The sequence below is a fragment of the Narcine bancroftii genome, chromosome 1, assembly GCF_036971445.1.
Source record: "Narcine bancroftii isolate sNarBan1 chromosome 1, sNarBan1.hap1, whole genome shotgun sequence".
NCBI classification, from domain to species: Eukaryota; Metazoa; Chordata; class Chondrichthyes; order Torpediniformes; family Narcinidae; genus Narcine; species Narcine bancroftii.
In genome coordinates, this window is record NC_091469.1 from 102029446 (window position 1) to 102046130 (window position 16685).

Genomic DNA, 16685 nt, shown 5'->3' on the forward strand with positions numbered 1-16685 from the left:
AAAACGAAGGGAAAGAAGGGAAAATAGATGAATTTTTGACTAAAATTGAACTACCAAAACTACAAATAGAGGAACAAAATAAATTAACAGAACCATTTGGAACAGTAGAAATACAAGAGATAATAAAAAAATTACCAAATAATAAGACACCAGGAGAGGATGGACTCCCAATAGAATTCTACAAAACATTTAAAGATCTAATAATACCGCCCCTCCTGGATGTAATCAACCAGATTGATGAGACACAAAACTTACCAGATTCATGTAAAACAGCAATAATTACAGTGATACTAAAACAAGGGAAAGATCCACTCTCACCAGCGTCATATAGACCAATATCTCTGCTAAACACAGATTATAAGATAATAGCTAAACTATTAGCAAACAGATTAGCAGGTACCGAAAATGGTAAATTTAGACCAAACTGGATTTATCAAAAAAAGACGCACAACAGACAATATTTGTAAATTTATTAACTTAATTCATGCAGTAGAAGGAAATAAAGCACCGGCAGTAGCAGTTGCTTTAGACGCAGAGAAGGCCTTCGAAAGAGTAGAATGGAATTACTTGTTCAAAGTTTTGCAAAAATTCAGTTTACCGGAGAAGTATATTAATTGGATTAAAGCATTATATAAGGGACCGTTAGCGAAAGTGACAGTAAATGGACATGTATCAAAGCAATTTAACTTAAGCAGGTCAACGCGGCAGGGATGCCCACTATCACCATTATTGTTTGCGCTAGCTATAGAACCACTAGCAGAATCGATAAGAATAGATAATAATATAAAAGGAATAAAAATAAAAGACAGGGAATATAAAATCAGTCTATTTGCGGATGATGTGATAGTGTACTTAACAGAACCAGAACTATCAATAAAAGAACTATATAAGAAATTAAAGGAATATGGAGAAGTGTCGGGATACAAGATAAACATAAATAAAAGTGAAGCAATGCCTATGAATAACGCGGATTTCTCAAAATTTAAGGAGGAATCCCCATTCAGATGGCAAATGCAGGCAATAAGATACCTAGGTGTGCAAATAAACAAAAATCTAGGCCAATTATATAAACTCAATTACAATCCACTAATGAAAAAATTACAGGACGATTTAGAGCATTGGAAAGAGCTACCACTAACACTGATTGGAAGGATAAACTGTATTAAAATGAACATTTTTCCAAGGATACTATACTTATTTCAGGCATTGCCAATACAACTGACAGAAAAATTCTTCAAAGAGTTAAGGAAAATAATAAGGAGATTTTTATGGAGAAGGGGGAAACCGAGGATAGCACTAGATAAATTAACAGAATGGTATAAACAAGGAGGCTTACAATTGCCAAACTTCAAAAATTATTATAGAGCCGCACAATTAAGGTACCTATCAGATTTTTATCAAACAAGGGAAAAACCAGACTGGACGAGACTAGAATTAGATAAAATAGGGGAAAAGATACCTGAACACATATTATATAAATGGGACGAAAAATTGGTACAACATAGAACTTCTCCAGTATTACACCATCTCCTCAATATATGGAAGAAGATTCATGTAGAAAGAAATAAAACAAATTATCAAATACCAAAACTAATATTGACGCAAAATAAGCTACTCCCTTTTACAATAGACAACCTTTCCTTTAGAAAATGGGAAAAAAAAGGGATTAAAAGAATAGAAAATTGTTTTTCAGGAAGTAGATTCTTATCCTTTGAACAAATGAGAGATAAGTACAATATAACTGGAGATACAGCGCTGGCATATTACCAACTGAGATCCTACTTGAAAGATAAATTAGGAAGCAATTTGAGTTTACCAGAGGGAAGTAACCTTGAATATGTGATTACAGATACAATGTTAATCAAAAGATTTATAACAAATATGTATATTAAACTGCAAGAAAAGGAGAATGAGGAAACAAATGGTAAAACTAAACAAAAATGGGAACAAGATTTAAATATAAAGATAAAAAAGGAAACATGGGAGAAATTATGTTCTGGAACGATGAGAAATACAATAAATACGAGGCTACGTATGATACAATATAATTGGTTACACAGACTATACATTACACCGCAAAAGTTAAATAAATGGGACCCAACAGTATCTGATAGATGTTTTCGATGTAAAAAAGAAAGGGGAACAACAATTCATGCAATCTGGACATGTGAGAGAGTAGAAAAATTTTGGGATGATCTCAATCAGGTATTAAATAAAATAACAGAAAACAATATACCAAAGAATCCAGAGATCTTTCTCCTAAGTAACATAAAAAATAAAGAATTTGGAATTGACTTGGAAGATGCACAAAAATGATTTGTTAAGATAGCCCTAGCCGTAGCAAAAAAATGTATTATGTCAACCTGGAAATTGGAAGATAATTTGAAAATACAACAATGGTATATAGAAATGAATAAATGTATTCCATTAGAAAAAATAACATATAGTTTAAGAAATAATATTGAAATATTCGAACAAGTATGGGAGCCTTACATTAAATACAATAGCGAAAACCTACCGGGGACAAACATTACCTAAGTTGATGGAAGGAGAAGTTAAGAAAAGAATGGACTCTGTAGAATTTCTGGTGTATTTTTGTTGAATGACAACATTGTCTGACTGAATTAATGCAACCTAGATTGTATACCTAAAATGGATGAGGGGGGGTGGGGGGGTGGCTTGGGAGGAGGGAGGGGGGGAGAAAAAAAGTCACTGTAAATGTGTGAAAAAGAAAAAGTGTATATCATGGCTATTGTGATTTATGGTATGAAAAATAAAAAATTGAAAAAAAAAAACATGATTATCCAACTGCACGAAAACCAACAAGGTCGGGTCAGATACAGCAATGAGCTCTCTGAACCCTTCTCCATTAACAATGGCGTGAAGCAAGGCTGTGTTCTCGCACCAACCCTCTTTTCAATCTTCTTCAGCATGATGCTGAACCAAGCCATGAAAGACCCCAACAATGAAGACGCTGTTTACATCCGGTACCGCACGGATGGCAGTCTCTTCAATCTGAGGCGCCTGCAAGCTCACACCAAGGCACAAGAGAAACTTGTCCGTGAACTACTCTTTGCAGATGATGCCGCTTTAGTTGCCCATTCAAAGCCAGCTCTTCAGCGCTTGACGTCCTGTTTTGCGGAAACTGCCAAAATGTTTGGCCTGGAAGTCAGCCTGAAGAAAACAGAGGCCCTCCATCAGCCAGCTCCCCACCATGACTACCAGCCCCCCCACATCTCCATCGGGCACACAAAACTCAAAACGGTCAACCAGTTTACCTATCTCGGCTGCACCATATCATCAGATGCAAGGATCGACAACGAGATAGACAACAGACTCTCCAAGGCAAATAGCGCCTTTGGAAGACTACACAAAAGAGTCTGGAAAAACAACCAACTGAAAAACCTCACAAAGATTAGCGTATACAGAGCCGTTGTCATACCCACACTCCTGTTCGGCTCCGAATCATGGGTCCTCTACCGGCATCACCTACGGCTCCTAGAACGCTTCCACCAGCGTTGTCTCCGCTCCATCCTCAAAATTCATTGGAGCGACTTCATCCCTAACATCGAAGTACTCGAGATGGCAGAGGCCGACAGCATCGAGTCCACGCTGCCGAAGATCCAGCTGCGCTGGGTAGGTCACATCTCCAGAATGGAGGACCATCGCCTTCCCAAGATCGTGTTATATGGCAAGCTCTCCACTGGCCACCGTGACAGAGGTGCACCAAAGAAGAGGTACAAGGACTGCCTAAAGAAATCTCTTGTTGCCTGCCACATTGACCACCGCCAGTGGGCTGATATCGCCTCAAACCGTGCATCTTGGCGCCTCACAGTTCGGCGGGCAGCAATCTCCTTTGAAGAAGACCGCAGAGCCCACCTCACTGACAAAAGACAAAGGAGGAAAAACCCAACACCCAACCCCAACCAACCAATTTTCCCCTGCAACTGCTGCAACCGTGTCTGCCTGTCCCGCATCGGACTTGTCAGCCACAATCGAGCCTGCAGCTGACGTGGACTTTTACCCCCTCCATAAATCTTCGTCCGCGAAACCAAGCCAAAGAAAGATAAAACAGACAGATCAACAGGGTTGCAAAGTGAATTTGTTCAGGAGGGATGGTGTTGAAAACCAAAGATCTCTTTGACATCTTGGTTGATAAAATTTGAAGAGATCTTTCATCACACTTGAAGTACATGCTATGAAAAAAAGATACGGATACACCACATAATCTGTAAAGTTTTATAAGACTGGGACTAAAACCAAGGTAGTAATTGTCAGAAGGACTGAAGAGGCTGGGGCATTTTTCTCTAGAATTCAGTTCTGATGTCAGGAGCCATGGAGGAAGGTGCAGACTAAAATAAAACTCAGGTCACAGACTCAAGATAATCCCAGAAATGCCACAGGAGAACTTTCTTACCCAGCCTGTGGTCAGAACTTTTCGCACAGAGAGTGGTGGGGGTATTATTGCAACACTTATGAGACAGTTGGACAGATACATGGATAGGATGGGTTTAGAGGGATATGGGCCAATGCAGGCAGGTGGGACTAGGGTGAGATGTTTTGGACAGTATTGGGTTGAAGGGCCTGTTTTCACACTGTATGGCTCTATAACCTTGAATTTGCTGTCACAAGAGTTGGCTAAGGTGATCAGCATCGGCACACTGTATGGGGAGTGAGCTCAATATGAATTGATGAGGGATGAGTGGATAGTGGGAGGGGAAGTGAAGAGTGAAGGTAGCTCATTTGGAGCAAAATTCACGGAGAAAGACCCACTGGCTCAGGAGGCCTATTTCCACGCTATAAATGGATGCCATAGTGGTGCTGTATCACAGCTCCATTGGTCCAGGACGGATCCTAATTATGCAAGGGGGCTGCTCTTCAAGTTCTGGCTTCAGAGATCCCCTTTACCCCCACACTCCTGATGTATGGTTACCTGATGCAGAGGGGTATCAGGTGCTCAGAGGATCTCCTTGCAGGTTTTTGGCCAAAGGTCAGGGAGGCAGGCAGGGTGTGCCGACAGTCTGCCCCTCTTTTGGAGTTATGTCCAGGCCCATGTGTCATTAGAGTGGGAGCGCGCAGTATCCGTGGGAATGGTGGCCGAGTTCTGGGAACAGTCAGTCCCCCTGGGGACGTAAATAATAATGATGAGATGTTAATTTGAAATGTAAAATACATGTATCAGAGGGATGGCATTGATTTAGTGTTCATCTTGATGTTTTTTATCAAGTTCATTAGATGTAGTTCTGTGTACAGTTTGTGTTTTGTCGTGTTGTTTGTTGGATAGGTGTTTTGGTTAAAAAAAGTTCTATCCTGACTTCAAGTGCTATTTGTGTGGAGTTTGCAATTTCTCCCTGGGCCCTCAATTCCCCCCCCCCCCCCCCACCCCCAACAAGGAGCCCTTGTTTCCTCCCACATCCTAAAGATTGAAGTGCGGAGGGGGGAGGGGATTCAATCAGAAGAGCTTGGTGGAAGGAGCTGATTCCAGTGGGGAAATTGTTGGGGGTGGGCTGACAGAGTCTCCTTCAGCTGCGGTTCTGAGGAACAGGCTGGTTTGAGTCTCGGGTGAATACCTGTTACTGGTGACTTGGACACTGACTGTTCGTGGAAAGCTGACGGCTTGACTGGTAATGATTAACCAGGCTCAGCCCTTTGGCGAATCATTGCGGTCCAGTGGTTGGAAGCTGGGACACAGCATTCACGGTGCCGTGAAAGGGGAACTGCGGGGAGAGGAAATGGTTTTATTTCGAAGCTTGTGGTTGCAAGTTAAGAGAGCCGGTAGCACCTAGTATTGTGTTGACAGAGAGAGGCGCAGGAGCTACCGTCCGAGTGGTGGGCAGAGGTGTGCTGGTAAGGAGACCAACGGGGGGAGGGGGGGGGGGTTCCGAGATTGGGGGGCTTCCGACGAGCCAAGACCCATGTGAGTAACTGGGAATGATTCCTCTCCATTTAACGCACTCGGATGTTCCCAGTTGGAAGGGAACATCCAGCTGGGTCCTGAGTGTGGGGGTGGGATGGCAGCGTTAAGCATGGGTTCCAAACTGGAATGTCTGCTAGCGCTGTGATTGGAGCAGAAAGACAGACATGTCGAAGGAACTCGTCCTCAGGAAGCTGCGAGCCTTGCTCAGTTCCTCCGGCACGACTGAACTTTTAACCATGGGTTCAGCAGGAGCCGCTGATTCCTGTGGCTGGACACTTCCATTCGCACCGTGATGCAGCCTGGGCTCTGCGCAGCCAACACATCAAGGGCGCAGGCGTTTCTCCATCCGATCGTCAGCTCTCTCTTTACTCCCTCTCTCTCTCTCTCTCTCTCTCCCTCTCTCTGCTCTGCCTCACTTTGTACCTGTGTCAGCTGGTGTTCACATTGCACACGAACACCCTCATCCACTCTCCCCCTTTGGAGGCACCTTTCTCTCTCTATTTCTCTTCTTTACTCTCAATCTCTTCCTTTCGCTTTTACCCTTTCTTTTTACTCTCCTCCTCCCTCTATCTCTCTCCCTTGCTCTATTTCCCTTATTCTCCATCTCTCGCTCTCTCACTCTCTCTCTCTTTCTTCCCCTCCCCTCTGTGCATTTCCACCCTCTGTCGTGCAATCCCACTCACCTCTCTGTGTAAAAGTCCCCCTCCTCCAGCCCTGAATATATTGTGCGTACAATGGCCAGGACCAGCTGGTGCTGATGGCAAATTATTGAGGTCCAAAGCAGTGATGAGGTAGAGCTTCAGTTACAAGAGGGAAACAATGGAAAAAAGATTTAACTCTTTCCCGATGAGAAGTGAAAATCAAACACAGGCAGAAGGGGAGATAATGTAACTGCAACTGCAGATGCTAACATTCTGAAATAAAATGGGTTGATGTTTGAATCAATGCACAAAGAGCTGGAAGAAGTCAGCAGGTCAGGCAGTATCCATGAAAGAGAATCATTTCAGGCTGAAAATCCTTCTTTGGGGCTGAGAAGAGAGACCAGAGCCAGAATAAAAGAATGGGGGGGAGGGGGGGGGGAATGGAAGGAGTGAAAGGAGATAGTAATGCAGGTGAATCAACTGTCGGTTGCCTTCCACAGACTCTGCCTGACCCACTGAGTTACTCCAGTACTTTGTATCTTGCTTTAGTTTTCCTGCATCTCCCTTTTTGCCAGATGTTTGAAGTACTCAGCAAGTCAGGAAGCATCTATTGACAGAGACAGCCTTTTGTGTGGATTCCTTGAAGAAGGGCTCAGGCCAAAACGTTGGTATTGTATCTTTACCTCCAATGGATGGTGCAAGACCGAATGAGTTCCTCCAGCAGTTTTGTGTTTTGACTACAGTCACAGTGTCTGCAGAATTTTGTGTTTCACTGATGAAGGATGACTGACCTGAAACAAGAACCATTTCCAGTTTTTTCCATTGTAACAGCTTGCTGAAGGAGTGACTGATTGTGTCAGGATTGGGGATAAGGAGTGTGTTCATTCTCAGGACATCTGGCTAAGACATTTTTATATCTGAAGAAGGCCCTTTTTCTTTTAAATATTTTATTTTTGACTTATACATATCCAAACAAACAACCCAATCTCTTTCAACAATAGTATATAACATAGATTCTCAAGGTGGGATATGGGAATATTTTGGTGGGGTGTGGGAATATTTTGTGAAAAATTAAAAAATCAGTATGAAAAAATAAACTCAATATGTTGGTGTGAAAGATGTGACTTGGCGACACCATCAATACAGCACAATTGTGTTTCTCTGTTGTTTCTCTTATTTTAACTGTTGTTATCCTTGGTTAATATTATAATTATATTTTTCTGACCAATCTTATTATCATCCATTCCAAATTATCTCATTGACAATGAGGATTCCAAATTATTTCAACAATCAGTCTCCGTCCATACCCCTTTACACTTTCAGTTCAGTGGTGGCTGAGACCTGTGACTATATGTATCTTTGTGTACTAGCATATTGATGGGGGTGAGGGGGGCAGGGGGGTCTTCCCCAGGCAAAAACAACTAGCACAGTTATTGTGGGAGAACAGTAAAACTTAAAGAGAGAGGCAACATTTGGTTAAAAGAGAGAGTCTTAAAGGAAGGCTCCAAGTGAAGAGAGAGGAAGAGATTTTTATCATGTGACCTTGTGAACTGTACAGATATCTGGTTAAGAAATTGTGATCTGTTAATGGAGGAACAGTCTCAAGGGGCTGAATGGCTTTTCTGCCCCAGGGAGGGAAAGAATTAGAAGGTGGTTTGCAGAGATAAGAGCTGGAAGCTGGGGCAGAGCACTTAAGGGCACTGAATGGATATGTCAAACTCAATCTCCCAAGGAGGAGAGGCCAGCATGTGCAAGGACGAGATGTTAAAGGTTCAGACAGCCCTGGACTGGAAGGCAATGTGTCATTTGGCAGGCGATTAAGGGGTTAAAGAGTGTAAGGTGGGTGTGAAGTACTGAGGGCTTCCTGTGATTGTGGGTCATAGTCTGAGTTTGGGGAGGGAAGGGTGCAGGAGTGGATCTTGGCCAAATTTGCTGGAGTCAAATTTCAAGGTCTGGGATCAAAGTGCCAGCACATCTGGCTTGGATTGCATTCACCATGGATTTGAGACACACGCCCATGTCACAGGGCCTCCGAATCTCCCCAGCACAGCCGAAGCTTGCCAGGGCAGGACTGGAGGAGGTTCTGTGTGAGATGAAGTCCTCATGTTACTGAATGTCACCGGCAGGTTGGCAGACCCCCAGAATGGACTGGAGTCCAACTGCGATCCCTGAACAGAGTGTAGAGGCAGGAGGGTGAGCTGAATATCACTGCCTCTTATAGCAGGGCTTGTTGTCAGGTTGTGCCCTCACCCCTCGCCGAGCTCAACCCCCTAACTCTGCCCCACAGAAATGAAATGGTTCTCCTGAAACATTCTCTCAAATCATCTCATTCAGCATTTCTGAGGTAGCTGAAGCTGGCAATGAGACTGTGGAGGAGAAGGAAGTTTACATTATGTTCTGAGCCGAATTCACTGGCTTCTGAAGTTTTGTGAGCAGAGCAGGTCATAGACAATGCAGCAATATGTGATCAATGGGGATTGTAGAAGTTGTTGAGTTAAAGGACATGTTGAACTTCCATATAGAGGCCGAGTGTGCTTTCTTTGTTTTTCATTTCCTTTATTAAGTTGGAGGTACTTTTTTATATAAAAAATGTAAAATGCAGCAGTCAAATCCATTATACATGATGGTATCAAATCCCAACCCCCTCCCTCCTTAACAAAACTCCAAGAAAAGGAAAAAGAAAAAAATTATTTAAAAAATACATAGAAAAACAGAAATAAGAAAAATTAAGAAAACAAGATTAGAAACCTGGTTGCCAGAGGACACCACTCACTGCATGGATCTGGCCATTTGTATCTTTTAATACTTCCAAGAAGATTAATGAGGTTTTGAAGGAAAACATCTATAAATTAATTCACACCATTTATAAATATGGGTGCCAAATTTTCAAAAATACATCCTATTTATTTCTTAGATTATAACTTATTTTCTCTAGAGGAACACAGCTGTGCATTTCTACGTTCTGTCGCTCCTGACCTAGATAAGAATCTGATTTCCACATTACTGCTCTAGATTTTCTTGCTACTGCCAAGGCAATCTTTTCAAATCCTTTTTGATATGTAGATATTTTCAATTTTGGACTTATCCTTTCACTATTGTGTATTAAAAATAACTGGGGTTTGTGGGAATTTAATTCCTGTAACCTTTTTGAAAAAAAAATTGCCAAATTTATCTCACTTTAGGGCAGGACTAAGTAGAACATCAAAAAGTAGCTATGTCCTGGCCACATCTAAAACACTGGTCTGATAAGTCTGATTTTAATCTATTTAACTTCTGTGGCGTGAGATATAATTGAGGTAAAAAAATTATATTGAACTAATCTAATCTAACTTTTATAGTATTTTGCATGCTATCTCGACATAACTCTGGCCAATTTTGTTCATCAATGTTACTATTTAAATCCATCTCCCATTGCTGTCTGGTCCTATTTGGGAGTCCCCTCCTGCAATAAAGTGTACATAGCTGAAATAATTTTTAATATATGTCTATAGCAAATCAGCATTTTCACATCACCACATTTCTATAATAACATTGTTGGTCTCTTTGGTAACCCCTTAATTAATAATAACAAAAAAGTGTATTAATTTGCATATTATAGCAGCCTTCAGCTCACGCCTCGGAACGACACAGGAAATGGCTCTTGAATGCAGCGACCGGCTAAGCATTATGCAGGTTGAAATGCCTGTTTCCATAGGCCGCTGGCAGAGTGGTGAAACTGGCCAATCACCGTTGGTGAATCACAGGGGGCCCAATCAAGGCCCGGGCATCCAAGGTAACCAATCAGCAGCTGGCCCACTCAGGCCACTCCCTGGAGGTGATGTGGCCAAGCTGTCTATAAAAGGCAGAGCTGCCTTTAGGGCTATAACTGAGAGCTATAACCTAGCTGTAGTCACGGCAACCTCGCTACAATATCATATTTACTTTTTAATTGTTCAAATGACATTAAATTTCTTCCTTTGTAACAATCTTCTGTATATCTAATTCCTTTCCGAGACCAAATTTTTAAAAATTGATTATCTATTGAGAATGGAAGAAGTTGATTTTGTATCAAAGGCATTTTAGGTAGGACACCCACCCTCGTTCCAATTTCATTGTTTACCTTATTCCAGATATTAATCAAATGTTTCAACAAAGGTACTTCCCTCTCCACAGATATTAAGTTGGGTTCCCATTTATACATAAAGTCTTCCGATATTCTCTTTCCTACTTTATCAATTTCTATGTTAATCCATGCTGGCTTTTCTCCCTCATCAAAAAAAATGAAGTGAGAAATCTCATTTCAGCCTCCTTATAATAGTTTTTTAAATTTGGTAACTGTAAACCTCCTAACTCAATCTTCCATGTCAATTTATCTAAAGAAATTCCAGACATCTTACCCTTCCAGAGAAACTTTCTTAGATATTTATTTAATTCTTGAAAAAGCTTTTGTGGTATCATTATTTGTAATGTTTGAAATAAATATTTTACTCAATGAAATGTATTCATTTTAACACAATTAACCCTACCCAATAATGTTATTGGCAGTATCTTTCACTTGTTCAAATCTTCTCCAATTTTCTTAAGTAAAGGTAAGTAATTAAATGTATATGCAATTTATTATCTACCTGTATCCCTAAATATTTTATTCCATTCATCAGCCATTTAAATTGGGTATCTTGTTAGCACTGAGTGTAATCCCTTATATTAAGAGGCATAATTTCACTTTTATTTCAATTTACTTTATAGCCTGATACTTTCCCATATTCCTCCAGTCTTAAATATAATTTATGTAATGAACCTATTGGTTTTGTCAAATAGATCAAAACATCAGCAAATAAATTAATTTTACATTCCTCTTGATAACTTTAAATCCCTTAATATCAGGATCAGATCAAATCAATTCTGCAAGTGGTTCTATTGCTAAAATAAATAAAGAAGGTGATAATGGGCATCCTTGTCCACTAGATCTAGTTAATGTAAGTGGTGCTCAGACCTGCCCATTTGTTATGACATCACTATAAGTCTCTAACCTAATTTGCAGATACCTGTCCCAACCCAAATCTTCAAACACCTTAAATTAGTGGTACTCAGCCTTTTTCTTTCCATTCACATACACTTTAAGAATTCCCTATGCCATTCATTCTCTGTGATTAGTAAGGGATTGCTTAAGGTGGAACGTGAGTGGAAAGAAAAAGTTTGAAAACAACTGTTTGAATTGTACCTAATTGACTCATTATGTGCACAGTTTCATAACTCCAAAGGAAATGGGCCAATAACAATTTTTCTCAGGCAAAATATTTCAGAAACAATTGGGTCTAGAGTAGTGATTCTCACCCTTCCCTTCCCACTCACCTACCACCTTAAGCAATCCCTTACTATTCACAGAGCACTGATGGAATAGGGATTACTTAAAATGGCATGAGAGTGGAAAGAAAAAGGTTGAGAACCACTGCCTTGAACAAAAAGCCCCATTATAATCTATCAAATGCTTTTTCTGCATCTAAAGTCACTGCCACACTTAGATCTTCCCTCTTTTGTGCTAGATGTATTATGCTAAGTAATTAGTTATATTATCAGCAGATTGTCTCTTTTTTTTACAAACCCTGTCTGATCTATATTTATCAACTTTGGTAAAATGTCATAAATCTATTAGCTAAAATTTTTACAATTATGTTATAATCTACATTTAACAATCAAATAGATCTATTTGACAATGGTTTTAAAAGGTCTCCATCTTTTTCTTTTGATATTACTGTTGTTATCACAGTAGAAAAAGATTCTGGGAGAATATGTGTTACTGCCGCCTGACCTCATAATTCCATAAAAGGAGAAATCAGCAAATCTTTAAATTCTTTATAAAATTCAGGTGGGAAACTATCTTCTTCCAGAGATTTATTACTTTGTAATGAGCTCAATGTTTCCCTCACCTCTATTGGGGTGAAGGGGCATTCAGCCCTGCTTGCTCTTGTAAATTTAACCTTGGTAGCCTTATTTATGACAAAATGTCTTTTATTTTATTATTGTCTCTCTGTGACACCAATTTATATAACTTAGAATAAAATTGCTTAAAAGCCTCATTCATTTCTTGAGGTTTTTGGTAGTTGCATTTGACTCTAACTTAATTGCATTAATCATTCTTGGAACTTCTTCTGTTTTCAACTGCCAAGCAAGGACTTTTTGGGCCTCTCACCTAACTCATATTATCTCTGCCTAGTTCTCATTATTGTTTTCTCTGTTCTATAAGTCTGTAATGTGTTATACTGAAGTTACTTATTTATGTCTTCTACATTTTTCCTTGGAGGTCTGTCTTTACAGATCTTTTTCTAAACATATCTCTTTTTCCAATTGGTCTACTTCTTTCATATAATCCTTAATTTTAAAAGTATAACTTATAATTTGTCCTCTTAAGTATGCTTTCATCACATCCCATAAAATAAATTTATTATTAACCAAATTAGAATTAGTCTCAAGGATAATGTGAATTTGCTTTCTGATAAAATCACAAAAATCTGGTCTTTTTAATAACATCTGAGTCAAATCACCATCTATAAATTGATTCTTCTTTATCTAACATTGTAACTATCTTTAATAAAGGTGAATGATCTGATAAAATTCTTGTTTTGCAATCAACTTGATTATTCTACCTTGGAGATGTGCTGATATTAAAAATAAATCTATCCTTGAATACGAATCATAGCTATTTGAATAAAAAGAATAATCTCACTCTCTTGGGTGAATTCTTCTCTATATGTGTATTAAATTCAGGTCCTTCATTAATATTAAAGTGGCTTTCGCTACCTTTGCCCTTGTTACTGCTCTAGTTGATCTTTTTCATACTGAATCTAGACAAAAATTGAAATCCCCAGCTATTAAAATATTCTGATGTGTTCTTGCCAAACTAAGAAATGTTTTCTGTATAATTTTTTTGTCATCCACATTTGGTGCATATTCAGAAGGGTACAGAATTCTGAAAAGATTTGACAATGTACAATAACATCTCTTCCAACAGGGTCAATTACTATGTTTTATTATCTTAACTGGAAGAGTCTTCTTTATCAAGATTGCCACTCCCCATGTTTTTGAATTTAATGAAGAAGCTGTGACATATCCCACCCAGTCTCTTTATATTTCTGATGTTATATTTTAATTAATTGAATCTCCTGTAAAACAAAAGCTATGACTACTTTCATATTTTAATGTATATGAGTATTCTTTTCCTATTCACATGTTTGTTTAGACTGTTAACATTAAAAATTAAAAAGCTCAATATATTATTTAATTTAGTCCATATCCAGCGACATTTCCCCTTCACCTCTCTCCTTGTACCTCCTCAACAATTCAGGTATTTATTGTTTACTGTGGCCACTGGAATCACAGTGGACATGATGAAATAACCACTCAAGGCCTTTTTAGAGTAAATCAAACGGGTTTACTCTTCAAAATATGCGTAACCTTTTAAAGCCAGAATCATGCACCTGAAACATGCTGACATCATCACGCACTGACGTCACATAGTCAGTTCGATGCCTTCTAGAAGTTGTAGTGCCGCCATAGCACCCCGCACGCTCCCCCCCCCACCCCAGAACTGGCAAAAGGTTTCTCTGTGATGAACTGTTCGCTGCTGCAGTGGGGAGGACTTGTCCATATTAACTTGTTTAAGCCTGTCATTCGTGAAAGACTGTAGCTTTCCCTCCAATGTCCAAAATGCAGATCGACCTAGTTGTTGAAGTATCCTATAAAGTCCTTCGTAAGGCATCTGCAAAGGTTGACCAAGTGTTCCCCTACAGTCAAAGACATATTCACAGTTTTTGTGGTCTTCGGGCACAAGGGAAGAGTGTTCTCCATGTGAAGATGGTGGTATAGGGGTCAATTTTCCTATGGTCTCCCTTAGCCTGGTCAACAGTTCCTTATGATCATTGTTAGATTTGGATTAGGGGACAAACTTCCCTTAGACCACCAATGATGCATCGAAAACAAGCTCTGCAGACGACGCTTGGAGTTCCTCCTTTGAAGTTGTTCTAATGCCCACTAATACCCAAAGCAGCTCATCAGCCCAGCTTGGGCCCTCTAACTGAGCCATCAAGGCTGATTTGAGATGTTGATGAAATCTTTCCACCATTTCATTGGGCTGGGGATGATAGGCATTCGAATGATGAATTATTGCACTGAGCAAGTAAGATAAGGCTGTCCACAGCGAGGAAGTAAATTGTGGTCCTCTATTTGAAGTAACATGAGCCGGTAATCTAAAATGAGACACCCAGGAACTGAGGAACACCCAAGCAGAAGTGTCTGCAGTAGCATCTACCTTAGGCATGGCCTCGGGCCTCCACGTAATCCTGTCTATTACTGTGAAAAGATGATGATATCCTCTTGAAACAGGAAGCAGATCAACAATGTCCATGTGGACATGAACAAAACAACATGTAACTGCTGGGAAGGACTGCAGTGGTGCCTCAGTATGCTGCTGAACATTTTCTTTCTGGCAGGCAATGCAGGACCTCACCATTTGTGTAACATCTTTTTTAAGACCTTGCGATATGAAACTGTCGTAAACCATATGAACGATGGATATAATCAATGGATGTGAGAGACCATGCACAAAGTCGAATACTCGTCATTTCTATGATGCTGTAACTACTGGGCGTGGGTGTCCCATTGATATATCACAGAGTAGTTTGCCATGAACTCCAAACTGGACATCCTTCAAATGCAGGTTTGTGATTGCAGTCCGATAAGCATTCGTCTCATGGTCATGTCCTTGGGCCAAAACTGTGTAGTGGATACCTTGATCTACAGATGAAACCTCGAGTGGAGCAGAGCGGGAAAGTGCATCAGCTACTACATTGTCTTTTCTGGAAATATGTAGTATTTTTGTGGAGAATTCTGAAATGAATGATAATTGCCGTTATCATGCTGACCAGGGCTCTGCGACCTTGGAAAATGCAAATGTTAAGGGCTTGTGGTCGGTGTACCTAGTAAAATCTCTGCCTTCCAAAAAATAAAGAAGAGTTAAATAGACATGTAAATGGCCAAAAGCTCATTATGAAAAGCATTGAATTTCTTCTCTGGTTCACGAAGATGGCAGCTGAATGATGCTAACGGTTTTTATTGCCAATTGATATATTGATGAAGTGCACCTCCTACGGCCATATTGGAAGCGGCTATAGAAAGGGCAATGGCTGCATTTAAAATTGGGTAGCTGAACATAGTGGCATGAGTCAGCAATTCTTTCATCTTCAATGGATGGTTCTGGTGTTTTCGAACAGTAAATCGAAAAAAGGCCTCATGATATGAGCTGCTCTCAGAAGAAACCGATGGTAAAAATTGGGCAAGTCTCTATCAACTGGATCTTCCCTTGCTTTCATCTTCTTAGACAAAGACCTTGTCACAGCACATGCAGGACATATAACCATATAACCACTTACAGCACAGAACAGGCCAGTTCGGCCCTAATAGTCCATGCCGTAGCAAATCCCCACCCTCCTAGTCCCACTGACCAGCACCCAGTCCATACCCCTCTAGTCCCCTCCTATCCATGTAACGATCCAGTCTTTCCTTAAATGTAACCAATGATCCCGCCTCGACCACGTCTGCCGGAAGCTCATTCCACATCCCCACCACCCTCTGCGTAAAGAAATTTCCCCTCATGTTCCCCTTATAATTTTCCCCCTTCAATCTTAAACCATGTCCTCTAGTTTGAATCTCCCCCTTTCTTAATTGAAAAAGCCTATCCACATTTACTCTGTCTGTCCCTTTTAAAATCTTAAACACCTCTATCAAGTCCCCTCTCAATCTTCTAAGCTCCAGAGAAAAAAGCCCCAGTATGCACAACCTTTCCCTGTAACTCAGACCCTGAAATCCTGTCAACATTCTCGTGAACCTTCTCTGCACTCTCTCTATTTTGTTTATATCTTTCCTATAATTTGGTGACCAAAACTGTACACAGTACTTCAAATTTGGCCTCACCAATGCCTTGTACAATTTCATCATAGCCTCCCTACTCTTGAATTGAATACTCCGATTTATGAAGACCAACATTCCAAATGCCTTCTTCACCACACCATCTACCTGAGTATCAGCCTTGAGGGTACTATTTACCATAACTCCTAAATCCCTTTGTTAATCTACGGTAATCTACCTCACTGTCC

At 40.2% G+C, this 16685-nt stretch overlaps 2 protein-coding genes across 5 annotated transcripts in view; one reads left to right on the plus strand and one right to left on the minus strand.

The window, feature by feature from the left end:
• LOC138761754 (torsin-4A-B-like) overlaps window positions 1-16685 on the plus strand; it is a 65742-nt gene that overhangs the window by 32644 nt on the left and 16413 nt on the right. The window contains exon 1 of one of the 3 annotated variants that reach the window (XM_069934481.1): window positions 5495-5624. The exons of 1 other annotated variant lie outside the window; for it this stretch is intronic. The gene's annotated coding sequence lies outside the window, so the exon portion shown is untranslated. Of the gene's footprint in view, window positions 1-5494; window positions 5625-5647; window positions 5848-16685 lie in introns of those variants that run through there. One more of the 3 variants, XM_069934464.1, reaches the window with a different exon arrangement.
• The window catches only part of LOC138761776 (endogenous retrovirus group PABLB member 1 Env polyprotein-like), a 150448-nt gene that overhangs the window by 32122 nt on the left and 101641 nt on the right, over window positions 1-16685 (minus strand). The window lies entirely within an intron of this gene.